The 14546-nt window shown below is 36.7% G+C and overlaps 1 protein-coding gene across 9 annotated transcripts in view; it reads right to left on the bottom strand.

Moving 5' to 3' along the window:
- The window catches only part of SLC44A5 (solute carrier family 44 member 5), a 392569-nt gene that overhangs the window by 82466 nt on the left and 295557 nt on the right, over positions 1-14546 (bottom strand). The gene's annotated exons all lie outside the window — the stretch shown is intronic.

Below are 14546 nucleotides of genomic sequence, written 5' to 3'. Positions count from 1 at the left end.
AAGAACAGTGTCAAGGGCTTCTTTAAGGTGATTACGAGTGCCATAACATCACCAGTTTGTATGACAGTCATTCTCAAGCACATCATACCCAACACATCCTTTTATAATAGTTTACAATGCTCCTTGTACAATCTTGAAATAATAGTCACAGATAATATATCTCAGCCAAACTCATAATTTCCTTTCAAAAGGCAATAAAATATCCTATGTAATATGAATGAGAAATAATAAAAAGAAAGTAATTTATAATTAAATAGTATGCACATCAATATGCAAATGCTCAAATGTGACTAAACTGGAAGAGACATGAGTAGTCAAGTGCTTACACCTACAGGTAGAATCACTGTGAATGTAGCAACTTTAAGTGCAGGAGGAAATATGTATATTGAATAGGAAAATCAAATACAACAAGTGGTGTTTTTAATGATATAATTTTCCTAAATGAACAAATTTTAGCAAATTCTAACAACAAAAAAGTAGAATCTTCTTTCAAATTCCCTTGTTACTTATTGCAATCTTGCAAAATAACTTTTGTTACTTTATTTTATTTTATATTTTTATTGATATATTATAGTTGCACATATTTTTAGGGTACACATGATGTTTTGATACATGTATACAAGGTTTAATGATCAAATCAGGGTAATTGGAATATCTATCACCTCAAACATTTTTCTTTGTGTTGGGAACACTACAATTCTTGTCTTCAAGCTATTTTGAAATATACAATAAATTATTGTTAACTACAGTTTCCCCACTGTACTGTCAGATACTAAAACTTATTCCTTTGAACGGCGTATTTGTACTCATTAACCAACTTCTCTTCATCCCTCCCTCCCTCATTCCCTTTCCAGCCCCTGCTAACCACCATTCTTCTCTGTATCTCCATGAGATCCATTTTTTTAAGCTTTCGTAATTTTAGAACAGAATTTCTAGATTCAAATATGTGAAAACAAGTTTTCACCTACATCAGTGGGACATGGGAAAGTCAGGCAGAAAGTGAGGTGTAAGAGTAAGCCACCTTAAAGGCACATCCTCTACCTTACTCAAGCCTTCAGTTGACTGCAGCTTTGGCTTACATCATAACCACAACTTCATAAAGAACCTGGACCCAGAACCACCCAATCAAGCTGTTCCTACATTCCTGGCCATGGAAATTGTGAAATAAGAAATATTTGTTTTTTAAGTTGCCAAGTTTGAATGTAGTTTACAATGCAGCAATAGATAATGAATTATTATATAGTTTTTAAAAAATCTTTTTTTTAGTTCTTCAGAATTTATCTTATAGCTAACTTTTCTACCCTTTGGTTTATATTTTGAATTAATGTATAGTATCCCCAAACAGTTTCCTTTTTTTACAACTTATAGAGTGTATGTTTGTATGTATGTATACATGTATGTATGTATTTTTATTTCAATAGGTTTTTGGGGAACAGGTGGTGTTTCATTACATGGATAAGTCCAATTAACTCAAGATGGATTAAAGACTTACATGTTAGACCTAAAACCATAAAAACCCTAGAAGAAAACCTAGGCAATACCATTCAGGACATAGGCATGGGCAAGGACTTCATGTCTAAAACACCAAAAGCAATGGCAACAAAAGCCAAAATCGACAAATGGGATCTCATTAAACTAAAGAGCTTCTGCACAGCCAAAGAAACTACCATCAGAGTGAACAGGCAACCTACAGAATGGGAGAACATTTTCGCAACCTACTCATCTGACAAAGGGCTAATATCCAGAATCTACAATGAACTCAAACAAATTTACAAGAAAAAAACAAACAACCCCATCAAAAAGTGGGCAAAGGACATGAACAGACACTTCTCAAAAGAAGACATTTATGCAGCCAAAAAACACATGCAAAAATGCTCATCATCACTGGCCATCAGAGAAATGCAAATCAAAACCACAATGAGATACCATCTCACACCAGTTAGAATGGCCATCATTAAAAAGTCAGGAAACAACAGGTGCTGGAGAGGATGTGGAGAAATAGGAACACTTTTACACTGTTGGTGGGACTGTAAACTAGTTCAACCATTGTGGGAGTCAGTGTGGCGATTCCTCAGGGATCTAGAACTAGAAATACCACTTGACCCAGTGGTATATACCTATTACTGGGTATATACCCAAAGGACTATAAATCATGCTGCTATAAAGACACATGCACACGTATGTTTCTTGCGGCACTATTCACAATAGCGAAGACTTGGAACCAACCCAAATGTCCAACAACGATAGACTGGATTAAGCAAATGTGGCACATATACACCATGGAATACTATGCAGCCATAAAAAATGATTAGTTCATGTCCTTTGTAGGGACATGGATGAAACTGGAAAACATCATTCTCAGTAAACTATCACAAGGACAAAAAACCAAACACCGCATGTTCTCACTCATAGGTGAGAATTGAACAACGAGAACACAGGGACACAGGAAGCGGAACATCACACTCTGGGGACTGTTGTGGGGTGGGGGGGAGGGGGGAGGGACAGCATTAGGAGACATACCTAATGCTAAATGACGAGTTAATGGGTGCAGCACACCAACATGGCACATGGATACATATGTAACAAACCTGCACATTGTGCACATGTACCCTAAACCTTAAAGTATAATAATAATAAATAATAATAATTGAGTATAAGTTTCAAAGAAAATATGACTGAAAGGATAAGTTGAATGTGTGGAAAATCAAATTTTTCACTTAATACAATTAATAAAGGTCACATTCTTCATATATATGTTAAGTGTTCAACTTATACTTGATTAGGAGTTAGGCAATATAATGTATATGGCGATTAATTAAACATTCACGAATATAAAAACAAAAAAGAAACTATATATGATACTGATTGGCAGTGCAGAGGGAAGACAGGTTCTGAAGATTGTTAGTGTATTCTCTTAAGCTCAACCAAGTCATCACCTTAATTTCAGCTGCTCTTCAAGTTGTTGTCTCTATGCTAGAACAAATCAAAACAGCCTCTGTCACTTTGGATGCAGCACTAGATCAAACAAATGCTTTCTCCTTTTTCCGATAAGTGGATAACCTTAGGAACATTTGCTTTTACCTGGTAAGGATAGTACTGCATCTTCACTTTCTTCCCTCAAGGGTATATGACCTTCTAGCTCTTTGCCATAATTTAGGCTACAGGGTTTTGATAATATCCTTACTCCACAGGATGCCACACAGATTCCTTATATTCATAGCATCATGCTGATAAGATCTGGGGAATAGTGGTTAGCATATAATCTTGATGCCTTATAAAGACACATGTGTGCTAATGGATAGGAGAAAAATATGACAATACAGGAGTCTTCCACCTCATTAAAGTTCCTGAGGGGTCCAGTAGTTATATCTTCTCCATAGTGAAAGATAAGTTACTGCGTCTTACATTTTCTGCTATTAAAAGGGGTGCAATACTTATTAGTTGAAAGATTTGAGTAGAGCTCAGAGAAATAAAATACTTTTCAGATAATCCAGGCTGCTGTACAAACAGGTGTGCCGCTGGGTCTAAAATACCTGTCAGAGAACAAGACAGTTTACGGGGCCTGTGGCAAATGTCTATTAGAGAGTCACAGTAGAGGTCTCTAGGGTGTTGAAGAAAATCCATGTTTTTTTCAGAAAATAACTATTCTTCTTTTGAGAAATAGCCCCTTGGCCCTGAATGAACACCCAATGACATGAGCTTCCCATCATGATGTTTAAAGGATACTATTTGGTCCATCAAGCCTCAAGGTGGTTGTGCCCAGAAGCACTCCATTCCCAATGTATATGATATTCCTACAATGCTTCATGTCATAAAGCTAAAGAAAGTTACATAAGAAGAATTCTTACAATATATTAACTTCTGATGCCAATAGGCATGTGTTAAAGAAACACATACATGAAAAGGTCCCTTTGAGCATGGAAATTTAATCATGGAAAGGTACCTTTGATCAGCTGGCTGAGAAGGAAAAAAATTAAACCAGATTTATAGATGGCTGTGGAGGATCTGTTGGCATTGACTAGGGTAAATTTTTCTGGTTGTCTACTTTGACCGAAAGAGTAGAAGATCTGAATCATTTAATCTATTCATAGATAGAGGCCAATGATTTGGCTACATTATCATGGACTAGAAAAGAAAAATATTAGACAATCAATGGCCAGGAAGTTTGAGAAATAACTACAAGGATTGACCTCTAAATGGACCCAGAATTTGAAGATACTTTTGTCTCACGTAGCTGCTTAGTGAAGCCCCTTCTGTAAAGGTAGTTTTCAATAATCAAGATGGAAACCAGTCATTCAATGATTTTGCAATAAAGTAACCATGATAACAGGGATGAAGATTATGTGTGGGTTTTGATAACATGGACTTGTACTCACAAAAGATAACCTGGTTTCTAACAACGTGTATGCAACAAATTTATCAGCATAGATGACCAACACTGAACCCCATTTACCCAGAAGTAGCTGGCATAATGGAACAGTAGAATAACCCCCTGATGAGCCAGTTATATCCTCTTGTAGGAAACAATGCCCTTCGAGGCTGGGGAGCTGTTTTCTAGAGTATGGCAGGATCCTAGCAGGAGACAGATGTTAAGCTCATATAGAATAATTGAGTAGAGTTTAATAAAGAAGATATTTATAGAGGTATGAACAGCATGAAGGGAAATAAGAAGGAGTTGATGTAGAACCCAGAGGTTGGCACCAGTAGGGAGCAGTTTCCACCCCTAGGCCTGAAGAGGCACAGGAGTAACCTAAACCCAGGAGGAGAAGCTGAATGGAGAGAGCTCACTGACAGCACTGACAGGAGCAGGAGCCTTAGAGAGGTGTAGCCAACTGTTGTGACCCATCAGCAGGAGAGTCAAAGGAAGAAATTCTACAAACTCACGCTCCTACCCTCCAATCTCACCAAATTGGAAGCCAGAGGACAAGAGAGCCACTTGCTGTAACCCATAAATGCCAGATTCCCAGGGGACAGAGCAGGATGAGGAGAATAAGGAATAGATTTGGAGGGGAAAATGAAAAACACTCAGCTCATATTCTGAACAAGTGACCAGCCTATTAAAGAGTGGGACTTCAGATATATACAGCAAGACATTCAGCACTTCATTTAAAAAATATATAAGGTTTTCAGACTTTCTTTAATCAGAATTAACTGCTACATGAAACAGCAATAGCAAAGAGCAAGAAGATACACCCAAATTTCAAGGTCTATGAATTGGAAGGAGAGTAGGATGTAAAAGATGGGATAAAGCATATCCTTAAAATGGATTTGCAGAAAATAGACACAGAATTGAAGAAAACAGAAAAACAACCAAATTACCAAGAAATGAAAGTAGGCTTTTTATAACACCTGTGGTTTTTTTTTTGTTTGTTTGCATTTGACTTTTTGCTGATTACTTTAATACACTTATTTTTCTGATTATGCTAAGTCGACGTTAGACCACCACTATTCAAGATTTTATTTAAGATTTTGATTCACGTTAGAAGATAGGTTTTTCATTTTCATTTTTAAGGTAAGGAAGTGGTTGAAATAATGAGGACAAGAGTTTATGGGGTTTTTTTCCTTCATTCATTGTACAAATAATTTCTTCATTCATTCTACAAATATTGTTTAAAGTGCTTCCTCTGTGTCAGCACCAACCTAGAACCTGGGAATATAATGGTCCTTGCTCTCCCAAAGCCTACAGTCTGTTGGGAGAAATAGATTTTAATGAATTAACTGCACAAATAAATGTAAAATTCCAATTCTGACACGTGCTACAAAGGAATCATGAAAAGCATGATTCACAGAGGCAGATGATCACATGACGGAAGTCAGGGATGATGTTTCTGAGGAAGTGATTCAGGAGCTGAGACCTCAAAAACGAATAGAGGCCCAAGAGGCTTCCAGCAGATGAAGAACATGGACAAAGGGCCTGTGAGGAGTGGGAGTGTGATGGGTACTGAGGACAGAAAGGACACCAGTGTGGTGCTTACACAGAAAGCAGGGTAGGCCGGGCATGGTGGCCCACGCCTGTAATCCCAGCACTTTGGGAGGCCGAGGCGGGTGGATCACGAGGTCAGGAGATAGAGACCATCCTGGCTAACATGGTGAAAACCCGTTTATACTAAAAAATACAAAAATTAGCCAGGCGTGGTGGCGGGCGCCTGTAGTCCCAGCTACTTGGGAGGCTGAGGCAGGAGAATGGCGTGAACCCGGGAAGCGGAGCTTGCAATGAGCCGAGATCACGCCACTGCACTCCAGCCTGGGTGACAGAGCAAGACTCCGTCTCGGGAAAAAAAAAAAAAAAAAAAAAAAGCAGGGTAAAGCGTAATTTCAGATATGGATGGAGAGTTAGCATCTTAGGATTTTCTATGATGAACTACAGGGAGAATTTTTTTAGTTGTTAGTGTCAGCTGTGAATTCCATTCAGGTAGGTCCTTATCTTCCTATTCAAATTTTCTTGGAAGAGGTCGAAGCCACCCCCTATTCAGTGTTTCTGGTCTTGTCTTTACTTGCTTAACTGTGGTTCTATAATTAGCCACATCTTCTTGCTTTATATGAAGCAGCTCTCATGGTTCCTAAAAATCGATGCAATGTATTGTATCTGAAAATGTTACATGTAATACTCATTAACATCTACTAGTAAATAACACTTTTTTGAGAGACCCATGAAATCCTTTGAGGTTTTTCTGGCCAAAGAATGAAATATTGCCTAAAATAATTTTATTTACTCCATAGCACAAGCATTAACTGAAGGAAAGAAAACCAACTATTTAGGTGTGGATTATGATAAAGAATACACTCCCCTTTTTAGTCTGTACATAATAGAGGCTAAGTTTTTAATTACTGAAGATTGACAATGGCACTGCAGCAAAGTGACCCATATCAGTCTCAGAGGGGAAGACTGAAGATAATAGATTGTTGATGATCTTTGATTGCAGAAGAATACCTGCCTTTCATTTATCCCCCAAACTGTTCTTGGATACTCGCTGTTTTAAGCCCAACTCAGTGTGATTAGAGGAGGCAGGAGGGGAAGGAGGAAGAGAAAAGCATTAGTTGAGGATCATGGGGTTCTGGTCTACCCCTCTCTCTGTAACTTTCATTACTTATTCCTCATTTATTGTTTTTATTAAATAAAATACAGTATAGTATAGTGTTCAAGAGCACAGGCTCTAGAATTAAACTACCTGGGTTACGTTGGTGAATAAAACCGATACAAATCTGGTTCAATCATCTTTTTTCTTCATTATCTCACTGTTTTAGAATAACTTTAAAACACCACTTTACGTGAAGCTGACTCACATTTGTGCATGTGCACATGTATGTCTTGTGTGCATAAAACAGAAAGAGAAGAGAGGAAAGAAATTATTTGTAAAAGAATCCTATTAGGGAAATTCATAGCAGATAACTAAAGATTGGTAAGAGATGGTGAAAAACTTATTCAGGCAAATTATCTTTTCACTCATATTGAGGAAATGCATGTTTCTAAAGTACCAGGAGCAAGTATTATGATCTAACATTATCTCTCATTTTCAAACATTTGCAAAGCATGTTCTTGTTGTGCTCTAGGGTTGAGTCAGGAGTTGCAGCCATTTAAAAGCCCTCTGTCAAGGAGAAAATGTGATTAGACCAACTGCTCGCATTGACACTTAAAAATTAACTGCAAATCTGTTTGGGACAGGGAAGGCATTCCCTAAACACTCGCTGGTTGGGAATGTTGGCTTTCAAATCATTACTTTGTATCCCTTAAAGGTACATTTTAACTGTTTTAATATGTGAGGAACAGGCCTGCCAAATTGTGCTTATGGCTTTTTAACACAAGCAATTTACAAATGCAACGAAGCAGATAATAGGACACATGATACCAAATTTGAAAATCTGTGTTGATGACACCGCTGCTATAGAAACATTTTTGGAAGCAGCCCTGTATCCTGTTGCTTAGATAAGAAAAATGTTGTTTATCATTTCACAGGTGGCCTCTTCCACCCAATGGTGAGTTTAGGGTCATGTCATTGAGCACAAATCAATCCCTCTCATGATAACAATACTCCAGTTAAAATCATCTACCATGTATGCATTCAACAAAATAAACAGTAAAAACGCACTCAATACTAAAAAATCTGCTCAAGTAACAGTGAAAACTAAATGCTTTCTTTTTAAAATGTAGACTTCCAAAATAAAAAGAAGTATAGTTTTGTAATTTAATTTGTAAATATTTATATATTTGTAAAGAATGCAAAAGGGCATTTAATACTGATTCTGGTTATAAATACAATGATACATTTTTCATTAAGAAAAGGTTCCTGGAACAATTTAAAAAACAACAGAACTGGAATTTCTAAAAATTCTTACTTTTTAATTGGGAGATATGATTTTACTGAGCTAAAACAATGTTTCCAAGCTGTGATCTGATAGGTTCACTTATTTCCAAGGTAGATTAACAGCACAATGTAATTTCCAGTTATACTCATTGCCAATTGCCAGTTTCCTCTTGCAATGAATATTGTGGTCACACCACCAAGCTCCCAAATTAGAACAACAGGATGCCTAGTGAGGTACAGATGGTTATTATGAAAAAGACAAGAGATAAGTGTTGAGGAGGCGTGGAGAAAAAGGGAATTCTTGTACACTGTTAGTAGGAATGTAAATTAGTATAGCCATTGTGAACGATAGCATGGAAGTCACTCAAAAAATTAAAAATAGAATTATCATATGATCCAGCAATCCCACATCTGGGTATTTACCCAAAAGATTTGAACTCAGTATGTTGAAGAGATATCTGTACTCCCATGTTCGTTGCAGCATTATTCACAATAGCCATGATTTGGAATCAATTTAAGTATCGATCAATAGTTGAATGGATTAAGAAATTATAGTGTATGTGTGCTTGTGTGTGTGTGTGTGTGTGTATGTATACATACATACACATATACACACAAAATGGAATATTTTCAAGCCTTAAAAAAGAAGAAAATCCTGCCAAGTGTGACAGCATGCATGAACCTAGAGGACATTATGCTAAGTGAAATAAACAAGACATAGAAGAAAAGTATTGCATGATCTCCTTTATATGTGAAATCTAAAATACTCCAACTCATAGAAGCAGAGAGTAGAACAGTAGGTGCCAGGATCTGGGGGTGTGGGAGAAATTAGGAGATAATGGATAAAGAGTAAGACCTTTCAGTTATAAGATGAATAAGTTCTAGAGATCTGATTCTTGAAATTTGCTAAGAGAATATATCTTAACTGTTCTTTCCAAACTAACACTCACTTACAAACAAAAGTAACTATGTCAGGTGATATATATGTTAGCCTGACTGTGGAGATCATTACACAAGATATACTAAAATACCAGGTCATACACCTTAAATATATACTTTTTAAAATGTGTCAATCATAGCTCATAAAGCTAAAAAGTTAAATTAAATTAAAAATGTACATTTATGTGTTTATTCATTAGTAAGAGAAACTGTTCACTGCTTCTTTTTATGGACAGAATGAAAAAGTCATCTTGGAATTATCTTTGTTCTTCAAAAGGTCACTTGAGTGACTTCTCTTAGTTATGAAAATATGCTTTCTTCCTTCCTCATGTTTATTGGGATAGAGGAAGACTAATTTGCTTTAAGAGAAGGAAGAGATAAGACCTCAAACTTTTCTCCTTGAGATTTTAATTTAGGATAGATCAGACTGACTCTGAACTAGGTTTGCTGCACAAAAAGGATGAAAATACCCTCAAAGGGAACTTACCATAGAGGAAGAGACTGGGCTGGGGTCCTAGGCTTAAAAGCAGAGCCTAAGAGTAAGGGTTGGTTCTGATCAAGCAAGAAGCCAGTTTGGATGCAGCCATTCTGACCCTTGTCATGCTTTGGGGACCGATGTTTGAATACTGCTGAAAGACTTAAAAAGCAGTAGTCTTGGATTGGGAAGCCACTACAGTAGTGGTAAGATTAAGATGAGCAATGGACTATGAAATGTACTAAATGGCACAACCAAAATGTCAGATCTCCAGAACAATACAAAGTCTCTACACCTAGAAACTGGAAATCAGATTACTCCCTCCTTCTTGTTTTGGGAAAGTTTAGTCAGGAAAGAGTGTGATGTGCTAGATTTCCTTAAGTAATAAATGAAAAAATAGATATGACTGTATTATTGCCCCAAAACAATAAACATATAGTTTAATATCAAAAATGATAAGGTAAATTTTGACTACTTTATTATTAACTATTGTTTATTCTCTACCTTATTCTATGAAGGATTAAGGCTGAATATGAAAATTTAGCCTTATGTAATTATGTAAACTTCTTTCTTTCTCTACTTGGTATTTTCAGTTCCACTGTCTCCAGTCTCCAGTCAAGCCACGATGCCATTCCTTTAATCCTTTGTACTGATCTATAAATTACCTGCATGTCAAGGCTCTTTACTGCTGTGCTTTGGCTTGGTTCATTTCTCTATTAAAGAAGCAATCACAAGCCTGACCGTATTCAAGGGGAAAGGATTGCAGATCCTACTTCTCAATGAGAAAAATGACAAAGAATTTGCAGCCATGTATTAAGGCTACCATAGTCCACCCTCTAGCCAGTTTTTTTTTTCTTTTTTTTTTAAATATTACTTCCAAATGTAAATAAACTTATCTTCTCTCAAGATCCCCAGAAGCTTCATCCAATTACCTCATCAGGCTCTGGCTTAAGGTCTAGATCTCACCACCTAAGTCAGGTCCAAGTGTGGACAAGGCTCAGCAGGGTTAGCTACTTTCCTAAGGATGACTTTTTTAGCTAGATCATTGAATTCATTAGGTACATTTCCTGCATCCCTCATTACCACAGCAACAGTGATGCCAGACTTTTCACCATTGCATAGCGAGGTGCCCAGCCCCCCTGCTTCCAATCACATCTTTCTCATTTTCTTTCAAACTCACCGACAGCCTCCTCAAAACCCACTGGGTTTCTGAACACCAACTGGTCTCAAAACCAATGCCTGTATTGTAGGTTTTGTTAAGCCAGGATCCCACTTCCAGGTACCAAATTTTGTTCTGCTTATCTATTGTTGCACTCCCAAACTCACTGGCTTAATATAACAAATTTTTATTTTGCTCATGATTTGGGGCGTCAGGAATTTGGGGAAAGGCTTAATTCTCTCTTGGGATCTCTCATACAGTCAGGTGTTGACTGGGGCTTCAGAAAACCCAACTGGGCTGATAGTGGACACTAATTATGCCTGGGAGCCCAGCTGAGCCTGTTGGCCAGGACTCCTCTACGTAGCTGCTACACATAGCTTGAGTTTCTTACAGCATGGTGACAGAGTTCTGGTCTTGTTTGCATTAACTTTCTTGTTAACTTCTTATTTTCTCAGCTACTAGAGATAATTACCCCTGGGAAAGGTTAAAAAAAGCAAAACCAAAACAAACTTTGGATCCTAATTTCAAGCACTTCCTAAGTAAATACAGTAATGAACTAAATCACCCAAACAGTAATCAATTTAAAAAGAAAACAAATTAAAATTATTTATTTACTTATTTATTTCTGAGACAAAGTCTGGCTCTATCACCCAGGCTGGAGTGCAGTGGCATAATCTTGGCTCACTGCAACATCTGCCTCCCAGGCTCAAGCCATCCTCCCACCTCAGCCTCCCGAGTAGCTGAGACTACAGGAGCACACCACAACACCTGGCTAATTTTTGTATTTCTTGTAGGGACAGGATTTCGCCACGTTGCCCAGGCTGGTCCCAAACTCATGAGCTCAAGCTATCGGCCAGCCTTGGCCTCCGTAAATGCTGGGGTTACAGGCATGAGCCACTGCCACCACGCCTGGCCATAAAAATTTATTGAATGTTAAATTGTGCTATTATTGTATACTTAATGAAAGCAATAAGTATAGGAAAGAATAATTTGCATAATAAATATTCCTATTTTTTTCTAATTAGTACAATAATTGAATAGTAACCATCACCAAAGTAGGACAAAGAAGGGCTATTACCATAAAGGTTAGTTTGCTCTTTCAAGATTTGATTACTTCTACCCAGACTCCACTTCATCCACTTGAACAAAGGTTCTGTTGTTCATCAATCAAATGTTAAGTGTCTCTGTTGCATTGAAGTATTACCCTAGCTGGCCATATTCCACATAAAGGGCAAAGAACAGTTTCTCTCAGCAGATTTTGTAAAAAACAAAAAAACGAAACAAAAACAACAACAACAACAAAAAATGTCTCTTCCATGAAAACACTTCTTTATGAAAAGATCATGGATGAAAGATAAGTCTACGAAGGCACTAATCTAATATAGTTGGCAAAAGACACCAAAATAACTGTAACACATCAGTGAAACTGACTTAGCATCATATTTGCTCAAATGAGGGTATATATTCTTTCATCATAAAAAGTCCTTAACACTTCTAGTAACCTCTGCCATAGTTTCCCCTCATGCTTCTTTTAGTCCAACATTAGATATAATCAAAGAATTAAGTTTATCTTGAAGCGAAGCCAGTAAGGCTATATATAGTTTGGGGATGAAAAAGTATACATATTTTGTAAAGTTTGTGAGTCACTAATTTTAATCAGTGGCACTGGGATTAATCTGGAGACATCACTGAACTAATTTACTATTCAACAGTTTTTTATTGAGTAACATCTATCTGCCAATTTCCTTATGTGAATTAAGACATTTACAAACTGAATTTGGAGTTCTGGGAAAAAAAGGCAAATTTCTTATCTTGCTCCAGAGAAAATAATGGCATACACTCCTCTGTTTTGTCTACAGGAGAGTGGCAGTGGGTTTTCCCACTCTATATAAGGACACAAAGCATTTTTCTTTGGACTACGTTAGACTGGCTTTGAGATACAGAGGAGAGACTTATTTGACGAAGGAATAAGGCCTCCTAGTGAAAAGATTCTGGTCATAGGACGAGATCTTTGTGAAGTTCCTGTGTGCAGTCAAACTTTAATAGACCAAATTATGGGTTGCCATGGAAATAATATTGTAAATTATATTGAAAAGAAATTTATTAAAATTCAGAACAACTCGGTTATACAATGGTAGCAAACAAACTACAACCCAGAACTGTTATGCAGCATTACTGGTACAGTTAGGTATTATTTCATTTACTCCTCACAACAGCCCTGAAAGGCAGGTAATGTTTCCACACTTTCCAGGTAAGAAAACTGAGGTTAAGTAACCCAAGACCATCAAAAAATGCCGAAACTCTAGATGTGCCTGATTCCAAATCTTTCACTTATGTAACAAATTTCAATTCTATGATGAAAAGTAAAAACAAACAAAAAATTACATAGATAAGAAAGATGTGTCCCAAAGTGAGAGAAACCAAAATTCTATATTTTAAGAAAATTTATTTTATTATAATATTTACTCTAGAGATTACATATTGTACTACAACTTCATTAATGTTTACAAGTTAAAACACTTTAAAAAATAATGAAAGAATGTTCCGAAGGTCTTAGAAGAATATATTTAGCTTTGTGATTTATGCTCCCTTATTTTTCTCTCCCTCCCTATTTTCCTGTCTTAATTTTTTTGAATTCTCCAATTCTGTGTAGCTTTTGCATGGCAATATTGAGATTATCTTTTGGAAATGACTTTCAGTTGGTGTTCTCAAAGTATTTCTCTTATTGGAAGATAAAACTAAAGAGCAGGGAAAAATGTTTTTCATTGTTCTCCAGTTAGGATGTAACTTTCTTTCTGCTAATACATTCTATCCACATTGACTCCATGCCATTAATTATTGGTACTAGCTAATATCTGACTTTCACAACTTTCACCCTAATAATAACACACTAAAGTTTCCTAAGTCAGAATTTAAGGGACAGAACCTATGTCTCTGGGGAAAAAAAAGTTTGATCCATTCATATACAATTGTGAAACCTTCTTACAGAAAATATTCACACTAGTTCCTTTGGTAGTTGTTTAAAAAAAATCCAAATAGGCCAGGCACAGTAGCTCATGCCTGTAATCACTTTAGGAGGCCGAGGCGGGCAGATTGTGAGGTCAGGAGATCAAGATCATCCTGGCCAACATAGTGAAACCCTGTCTCTACTAAAAAAAAAAAAAAAATACAAAAATTAGCGGGGCATGGTAGTGCATGCCTGTAATCCCAGCTACTCAGGAGGCTGAGACAGAAGAATCACTTGAACCAGGGAGTTGGAGGTTGCAGTGAGCCAAGATCGCGCCGCTGCACTCCAGCCTTGGGACACAGCGAGACTCTGTCTCAAAAAAAAAAAAAAAATTTCAAAGAAAGAATCTCCATACTTCCCTTATTTTCACTTTCATAGAAAAATCTTTAACCTAACAATAAATAACGGGGTATCTCTTTGCTAGCCATCACTTGGGCAAAGAGACTAGAACTTTTTGTATGTCAATGAATTATCTGGTGAAATTCTTAATAATTGTTCCTTTTAATCTGCTTATAAAAAGAAAAGTTTATATATTTAGTATTACCTAAAATGATCTAGGCCCTAGTTCTTATTAGCAAACAGCAACATGAACATAATTAGTTGTTTATTAGAATTTCAAAAGTAACAATGATTAAAAAGAAACCATAAACTTTTCTCTTTCTG

This window comes from Hylobates moloch, unplaced genomic scaffold (genome assembly GCF_009828535.3).
Source record: "Hylobates moloch isolate HMO894 unplaced genomic scaffold, HMol_V3 SCAFFOLD_5, whole genome shotgun sequence".
Lineage (NCBI taxonomy): Eukaryota > Metazoa > Chordata > Mammalia > Primates > Hylobatidae > Hylobates > Hylobates moloch.
This window is presented reverse-complemented; position numbering and strand designations above follow the sequence as displayed.